Raw genomic sequence first — 8,098 nt, forward strand, 5'->3', positions numbered from 1 at the left:
TGGACGGGGCTCTGAGCAACCTGATCTGGGTGAAGATGTCCCTGCTCATTGCAGGGGGTTGGACTAGATGACCTTTAGAGGTCCCTTCCAACCCAAACCATTCTATGATTCTATGATACATAGCTTCTTTCTATTTTATAGAACTTCCTAGCCATAGAGAATAATATTTTTTCCTTTATTAATAGCCAGGCCAGTGTCATGCACTGCAGGGAGAAAAATCAATGCTCATCGCTATAAAGAAAACTGATCTTCTGTTTAAGCTAATCTTCAAGTGTTGCAAATTTAGGGTCAGGGTTAAGGTTATATGGAAAGTGAATGTTCATATTTTCAGCTGAGGGAAATATACCCTCTTCCTGTGCACTTTTGATGCACAGTAACCAAAACAGTAATTTGGGGGGATATGAGTGCAGGTGCAAAGTCTACACTATGCACTTGCATATGTGCAGGCAGATGAGATTGCTAAGATATCTCAGCACTTCCCATTGATGTGATGAGGAATTATAAGTGCATAAGGAGTGTGTTTCTATATTTCAAAATAGTAGACCAGAGGTTCAGCTGATGCAAATGGGAGGTGAATCAATTACATTAACATAACTGTGTTGATTCGTCTAAAATGAAGATATAAAATAGCTGTGTAAAGTATTGCAAAATCTCTCTCCTTCTCTGTCATACATGCATAAAAGTGCATGATGCATCTGTGGGATATGTATATATGTGATATATGTTTATAGAGAGGAAGAGACAGGGTCTTTATTGTTGTCACAGACTTGTTTCATTAAGGAAATGGAAAAAATATACATGAGCATTGTTACAAATAGCACTGTGGAGTCTTTTTATAATAAATAGTATATTCATTTGACCATCATTTAATATATGGCCCATGTCCCTTGCCCCTAAAACATACGAACCAAAATCATATCCTGGTCTTTGCTAACCTGAATACCAGTTTCTGTTTTCATCCTGAATGAATGTTGCTTACTGGTGCTAAATGCGCTGCCTTGCATTTTTTTTAACTCTACACTCAGAAATAAAGTTAAGCATTTGTTTCAGCTAAGCACTTTGCTGAATGGGGTCAGTAAGCGATAGCCCATTGTCTTTAAACTACTGAAAACATTGTACTTCAATTGCAGTCATTTTATTGTACAATCAAAAATTGTTTATTGTCCATGTTCCGTTCACTGGTCTGCAAATAAACATTTCAGAACAGCCAGACGATATGAATTGAGGGAAATTACTGCTGCAAATCACACTTTAAGTCAGTTTAGAAACTGAATAATTAGGCTGTCCACAGCTCTAGTACATATATGTGCATTTATATAATGGTATTACTATACGGAAGGAAGGAAGGAAGGAAGGAAGGAAGGAAGGAAGGGAGGGAGTCAGGGAAGGAGGGAGGGAGGGAGGAAGGAAGGAAGGAAGGAAGGAAAAGGATTTTTTCTCATGGTTCTCAAAAATATAACAAATGTTTTTCAGCTTTCAGCCTATGGAACCAACATCTTAAATTATTTTTTAGAGACATTTTAGAGGCAAATATTATTACATTCTTATTTTCCCTTTTATTCTTCTTCTATTTTAGGCACAATACAAATCCAAATACTTGTTTAGGACATTTTCCACAGCTCTTTGAATTCGAAAGAAAGAATTCCATTGACTTCAGATGATCTTTGGATCAGGTCCCTCATGCAAGAGAGTACTAGTCTTTTACTGCCTGACCCCTCCACCTTCACTAGCGTGCTCAGGCCCATAGAGGTCAAAGAGACAACTGGCTTATACAGGGATTACTGACATGAGTCGAGGATGCAGAATGGAGCTCACAGTGAGCTCTATCAGCACATTCATTATCAATCCTCTAGCAGCTATTGTCAGGTTGTGAATGATGTCTCCTCTATCAGAGATACCATTCCAGAATCAGATCCTGCAGACAAGATCTTATTTCTGGAAAGAAATTTAAAAAAAAAAAAAAATCTCCTTCTGCCAAATGAATTTTAATACCCAATTTTAAAGTAATAGAAATCGCAAAATCTCTTGACTTTATGCATGAGCTATTATGATCAATTGGGAAATTAAAATATGTTTTTAAAGCATAAATACCTATTCCCTCAGTGGGATCTTATGTCTCTGAAGTAGCTGGCTTCAGTTTTGGGGATACATCTTATGCATTTTAATAGCAAACGCCTGAATACCGAACCAATAAAAAATACATAGTGGTTTCTTCGCACCTACCCAGGATTCTTGGGTCAATACAAGTCCCATTTTCAAATATGTTAACAAATATATGTGTTCAGTAAAATTTATATATTACTTAACCTAAATACAGATTTATTTGAGCTATTCAGAGCAATTCCAGGCTCTTGAGGAAAGAATCTCTTTAAAATATTAATAGTATTACACCTAATTTTAAAGTGTTAAGGCTAAAAATTAAGTGTAAGGGGTAAAAAAAATCCATGAAAATGTATATCCTTGCAGACACGCAGGTGGGGAAAGAATGGAAGAAGCCATCAATACGTGACTCATGAGCTGAGGACAAAGATGTCAGCCTTACCTTTGAATTTACTCTTTTAAGTTTGTGACATAACCTTAATGCTCTTTAAACATATAGCAGAGCTCAGTGTTTAATTAGGTAAGGAAACTTGCTCACTATTACTGTCAGTGCATAAGTATATGAGCACAGTGGAGTACGTTCAATAATCCAAAGAACCTGACACTGTATTATTTATTGGAATGTCTGCATTAATTATGGATGATTCTAATATAAGGTACATCTTTAATACATCACAGTCTACAGATGTTTTCATTCTCCACTACCAGAGAGAAGTTTAATGATAAGATTTTGCCTCATATATCGAAAGGCATCCAGAAAATAATGTGGATAATGTCATCTTAGCCAGCTCGTGATCAGGAGAATTTCTAAAGGCCTAGTTTAGCTGGTTACATGTAGGAGACTTTGGTTTAAAATTGCCCTGGGGGCTAAGACCAGCAAGACAAAAAAAAAACCCAAACAACCAACTTTTAATTTGATACACTAGTTAACTGTAAGGTTTCCAGTTTCATCACCAGTGTTTTCACCTGAGCAACAAAATATAAGGTTATGATGACAGCTCCCACTGAACTTTGATGGCCTGATACAAAATCCCTGTCACATATGGATTTTTCCTGTTGCTTGGTTGAGTATGGATATTATGCTACATCAATGAGCAGGAATATCCCATACAGCTTCCTACAGTACTTTTTATAGAAGTAGGCTTCATAACTTTTCTTTGGTAGCTAGTTTAAAAAAAAAGTCAGTGAAAGTGTCTTACCAATTTTGTTGAAATCTGAATATTTTAAGGAAAGTATGGACTTCACAGTTTACAGAGCCAAGTGGGAATGTCAGAGAATAGTTCTCCTAGCTCTAAATTTTTCCAGTTACATTCTGGTCCTGAGGAATGTCCCTGTTGAAACCCATAAGCTTTTCCACAAATTATTCGGTCTAGAAGGACTAGGTTCAAATCTCCAGATCACAAGAAGTGGAGCAAGAATTTGAATCAGGACTAGTGTTAATTTTCATATCACATTTTGAGGCTTTTCACTAGCATGTGGTTTTCCAGAACCAGGTTTCATTCTGCTCTACCTCTAAATTGCTAACCTCATCCCATTTCATGAAGAGAGACGGTTATGTCTGTTTCTCCTTTTAACAGTTTCCCAATGTGGCGTTAATAGTGGAAATAACTTACAGCAGCAATATTGCTAGAGAAATCCTAGATGAAGCAGTTAGAAAGTATGGTCAGAGCAAGAAAATATGTGATCACAATTTGAAAAAAGAATTGTTATCATAGAGAAAGATTCTTTAAGGGAGAATTTCTGGCTCCTTCCTTGATATAAACTTGAGGGCACAAAGCATTGTTGAGATACCTGTGACTGCTTCCTTTCCCAAAATTTAAAAGCATCGATCACTTACAGGCAAAGAGGAAGTGACTGTCGAGCTGCTGATGTAAAGGAAGGCAAGGCTCTGACATAGAAGAGTAATTAAAGTGTAGTTAGGCCTGTGATTATAACCAAACATTCCCTTTCAGAACAGCAAAACACGCAGAATATGAGAAATTTGACAAATTGTTAGATAGACAGGAAAAAGAAAGAGATTATTAAAGGATTCTCCAAAATTACCGTGATTCTGTTGCCCACAGCAGTAAATATCTTCAGATAGCCACAGAATCAGAAAAGGTTTTCAGAGTAAAAAAGGTGACCTACATGAGTGAGATAGATCAGGTAAGAAGAGGTCTGGGAGGATTACCTAATGAAGGGAAGTAAGTGTAAAATATGTGAGAGGAGTCACTTTGAGGAATGAAAGAACTGCACAAGAGAGCAAGATAGATAAAGCAATAGGACATTCCTCAAGTACAGAAGAGGTCAATGGAAAATAAAAATGGCCTCTAAAAGATGGCAGGAGCAATCGACAGAAGAAATAGCTTTTGTTAATAGGAAGCTGGAAGGAGGGAGGTTTTTCATTGTCTCTGTGTTTGCAGAACTAGAGAGAGGACAGCTGCCACAGACAGTCGTCATGTTACCCCCTAAGGGATGCAGTAGAGATGCTGAAAGAAATTAGGAACATGGCAGTAAAAGGCACTGGCAAAACCGCAGTGTTGTGTGAATATTGGAAGGGGGGGAATCCCAAAAGGGGAAGAGTAGAGACAGCCTGTTTTTCTTGATGCATGTGCCTAAAGGAGAGAGAAAAGACAGATAGACAGCTTGAAAACACAACAGTGGTGATGGAATAAATACCTTAAAGCAAGAGTGTGTGAAAGACCAAGATACACCAGAGGCTATTGTCAAGGAGGACCAGGTGGAGAGGCCTCCATGGAGCAGGTACAGCCCTAGGAGCCATGTAAGAAGGGGCCCTAGGCAGCTTCCCCAGTAGGATCTCCACGCCTCTACAAGCCTGAGCCAAGAGGAGCTGTTTTCTTAGGGTCTGGCTGGAGAGCAAAGACAGATGGGATGGGGCACTCAACAGCTCAGGGAGCTGTGGGGAAACAGTCAGGAAAGGGAGAAATGCAATGGCTGCAAGATCAGCTGAGTTGAGTGGAGAGGATAAATATGAGGAGCAGCTCCATGTAAGAAGTAAACCTGTGGTTGTGGGACAGGGTGCTTGAAGGAGAAAACAGGGAAGTCGTATCACCAAGACGCTTGTCACAAGAAATAACAGGGCAGGGACAGGGACTGTGAGGCTCACAGCCCCATTTGGCCAGCAATAGGCAGCAGACAGCAAGGAAGACAGAGACTAAGGAAGATGAGGACGGGGAAGGTGAACTGGAAAAAGGAGAGGAAGAGGGTCTCTGATTGACAGGCAGTCAATGGATCACCCTTACCAAATGCTTGGAAAGTCACGTTGCAATGCAGTGGCCACAAACTCTGCCATCCTGATCCTTGCACAGGCTAGTATGAATGGCATTGACTCCCAGTGAGCACTGGTCTGGTTTTTCGCAAGGCAATATTGATCAATATTGACACCTTTGGAGCCATCTCGCCTCTCCCTTTTGCATTGACTCTGAGTGACGCCAGGCACCTGGGTTGACATATAGTTGCCCTTGAATCTTCGTGAAAGCCTCAGCAAGCAAGAAGTCTTGCTGCCATCAAAGAAATGACTGGATACATCAGTTATCCCCTTTAATTTTTGACTAATATATTCACAGCATTTTAATTGCTTGCAAAAGCATTTTCTCTGTCCCATTATGTTGCCTTTCAGCTGTTGTGGTGAGGCAGAATATAAATTTGCAAGGAAGAGGAAACACGGTGGTGGGCATCAGAGAGGTTAGCTATGTTCAGAGGGAAGGGGAATGGGCAGGTTTTTGCAGGACATCTCTGGTCTTGCAGCTTGAAGAAACCCCTTCCAAAACTCCCCATACTCACTGCCCACAGCTACAGTCTGTGAACTGCAGTGTCAAATTTTCCTCTCTCCTTTTTTGCCTCCTTGGAAGAGAAAAAGCAATAGAATGTAACTTGTGTTCTCAAAATAATGATTCTTAAAGGGAAACAAGAGGAAAAAAAAACCCAAAATTTCTCACTATGGTGTCTTTTTGTTGCCCCCTGAGAGTGTATAGGTTTTATTTATTTACCAGACAGGGGTTGTGTCTCTCTGTTTGGATGAGTGGAAAGGTAAGCACACAGACAGGTTTGCCTGAATATGAAGGTGGGTAGTCTGTGTGTGCATGTGAGGGGGTGCTACCAGCTCCCTCCCTCCAACCCACAGAGATCTGGGCCTCTCCCAGGGTTTTCCCTGCATGCGAAGTTCAGGGAAGGGAGATGGGGTGGTGATGCTCAGCACAAAGGTTGAGATTCACCCCCTCTGCCAGACAAGAGGGAGGAGTTCAACAGACCAGGGGAGCAGGAGAAGATTTGCCGGGGGGGGGGGGGGAGGGATGACACAAAGGATCGACAACAATAGATCTACAAACAATGGGCAGGACCCAGTGATGCACAAAAGTGACCTCAGGGCTGCTTTTATTTTAGGTCAGCTGAGTGTCCCCAAAGCTCACAGCCCCCAACTTCAGGAACCGCAGAGAACAAAGGGGATGAAAAAGAGTATTAAGCAAAAAGCCTTTGCTGGCTGCTGAAGGGGGACCTCTCTTTGGGTCCTTCGTAGAAAAGGGTATCGCAGAGGGTGGACCCTGCTCCAGGAATGTCCTGGCACTGCTCACCCCAGCTGCCTGTGATGGCTTGAACTGCTCTCTGGTCCCGCTCAGACACAAGAAACTCCAGGAAAAGTCGTCAGAAGTTTAGGTCCAGTAAGGACCAAATTTTGGTGACTCTCAGCGGAAGAGAAAGCTCTTCATTAGGAAATAAAATAAACAATTATTGGGCAAGCAGCAAAATACAGGAACTAAGACAGGAAAGAGAAATGAAAGGAAAATTTGTCATTTCAGGCTCCTAAATGCTGGGAAACGTTTGTAAGTCAAACACGAGGTGAGAGAGCTCTGCGAGTCCAGGGAGCTGCTCTCGTACAGTGGCCAGACGTCAAGCCCAGACTCTGTCCCTGCAGCAGCGCCAGCCGCTTTGCACACTTCAGTGAACTACCAGGGAAACTAGGATGATCCCAGAGAGGGAACTTTTAATTTCTTGTTTTTTTTCCCCCACATCTCCCAGTCAGTGTTTTTTCAGACCCCTTAAAAAAAAAAGAGAGAGAGAGAGAGACCCCAAACCCCTTTTCTGTAGCTTAGGAGCAGAAGCAAACCTTAAGCAGGGGATAAACAACGTGCCCAGCCACAATGAAACTCAACGCCAAGTCTGTCTGCTCTGACCATTATCTCATGGTGCTGGTTGGAAAACCAGAAAGCTCCCAATTAACTTTCCTGAAAGATAACCTTTGGGAGCAATTAATAAGCGCTTTGCAGTTTGACTCGCGTTATTAATTGGATTGGGGGGAGTTAAAAGTGCAAACGGTCTATATGATTTTTTAGGGTCTGTAAGCAAAGCTAACAGATGGAACTGACCAGTAACGTGCATCTGGCAAGCCGGGTTTCTTATAAACTTTCCTCCAGACAAAACCGTTTTGGTGGCTTTGTTGTTGTTTGAAGCGAAGTTGGGCTCCGAGCTGGCTGGTGGTGTGGCTGGGGGTTTGGGCGTGTGCGTGGGGAGGGGGGATGATGGAGGGGGAGGTCGGACCAGAGGGGGCATCTCTCGCAGGACGGATCTCTTGCAGCGGGGTGATCTCCTGGCAGCTTGGGAAATGAGTTGGGAAAGCATCAGCCCTTGCAACGTGCGCGTCCTCCCCCGCACTCACAGGGGCTGGGCAGCCCCATCCCCGAGGCAGCGCTCAGGTGCGGGGTGACAACCACATCACGGCACCCACAGGATTCAAAATAAGGGAATCTGGGCCCAAATCCTTTCCCTGCCTCTCCCACACCCATAGTTTTCTGGGGAAAAAAATGTCATAAACGGACAAAGTGTCCCGTGGAGGTGAGTTGGTGGGGAGTGCTGCTGCCCTGGGGAGTCGTAAATCACGGCAGGGACTGTGTTGCGCTCCATGCCCCCCTGCCTGGGTCACCCCGGTCATGTCCCCTCGCTGTGTGTGCCCCGTTTATTCACTGAGCTGGGCTTGCTTTGGCGAGGTCGAGGAGAATATTCC

The sequence above is a fragment of the Pygoscelis adeliae genome, unplaced genomic scaffold (genome assembly GCF_000699105.1).
Source record: "Pygoscelis adeliae isolate BGI_AS28 unplaced genomic scaffold, ASM69910v1 Scaffold121, whole genome shotgun sequence".
Lineage (NCBI taxonomy): Eukaryota > Metazoa > Chordata > Aves > Sphenisciformes > Spheniscidae > Pygoscelis > Pygoscelis adeliae.